The sequence below is a fragment of the Orycteropus afer genome, unplaced genomic scaffold, assembly GCF_000298275.1.
Source record: "Orycteropus afer afer isolate SDZICR_OR568_19922 unplaced genomic scaffold, OryAfe1.0 scaffold00162, whole genome shotgun sequence".
NCBI classification, from domain to species: Eukaryota; Metazoa; Chordata; class Mammalia; order Tubulidentata; family Orycteropodidae; genus Orycteropus; species Orycteropus afer.
The window spans coordinates 7,086,700-7,087,672 of record NW_006921749.1 but is presented as its reverse complement, the minus strand read 5'-3'; positions in this window follow the sequence as shown (position 1 = coordinate 7,087,672).

Genomic DNA, 973 nt, shown 5'->3' with positions numbered 1-973 from the left:
TTTTAAATTCCACAAAAGTGCTTCTTGTTAGCAGAATTTTATATTGGAATTTTTGCCAGGGATTCTGGAAAACATACTTCCCAGTTTTCCAGGCTCTAAAATACAGAGGGGAAAAAAAAAAAAAGAAATTTATAGGAATGATAGCTGGTTGAAAATACAACTCAAAGAAAAGGAAGAAAAATAATATATATGTATAAAACAACCTAATCAAAATCAGGTGTTAATTTTGGGATATCTTTTAGACGTGGAAAAAGTGATGATGAGTAGATAGGTGGACATATAACTCTTGAGATCAGGAGAGAGGTCCAGGATAGAACTCTGTAATTTCAAGTAAAGCATATAGATATAATTCAAAGTCACAGATGGTTCTGAATGGGAACTCATATGAAGCATGAGTAAATAGAGACTAGATATGTTCACTGACCATGCTTTTGACCACTCCAATGTTAAAGATTAGGAAAATAAATATGATGTAGTTATTCTTCCCAGGTAACAGAGAACTATCAGGGATTGAAGAGGAGAAAAACAAGGAGAATATGAATCCTAAATTTAAACAAATATGTTTCAGGAAGTAAGAAACCATCATTATAACAAATGCTGCTAAAAAGTTGAGTACGATGAGGATGATTAATTGATAATTGATTTAAAAAAAAAAAAAAGCTATTTTGTTCTTTCTGTAGCATGGTGGTAGAATAGTTATTATTATTATTATTTTGTAAATAATTTAATTCTAGATTAAAATATTCTGACCACTAATCATAATATAAGACATCTATAGGATGAGTGTGGGAGCTCTGGTTGCTTAGTGGCTAAGGCACTTGATTGCTAACCAGAAGGTGTTACGCCCAGATCTTGAATCCCCCAAAACCACCAAGGAGCAAAAGCATGTTGTTGTTGTTGTTGTTATTTGCCGTCGAGTCGGCCCCGACTCATAGCGACCCCTCCTTGGGTTTCCGAGGCAGTATCACTACGG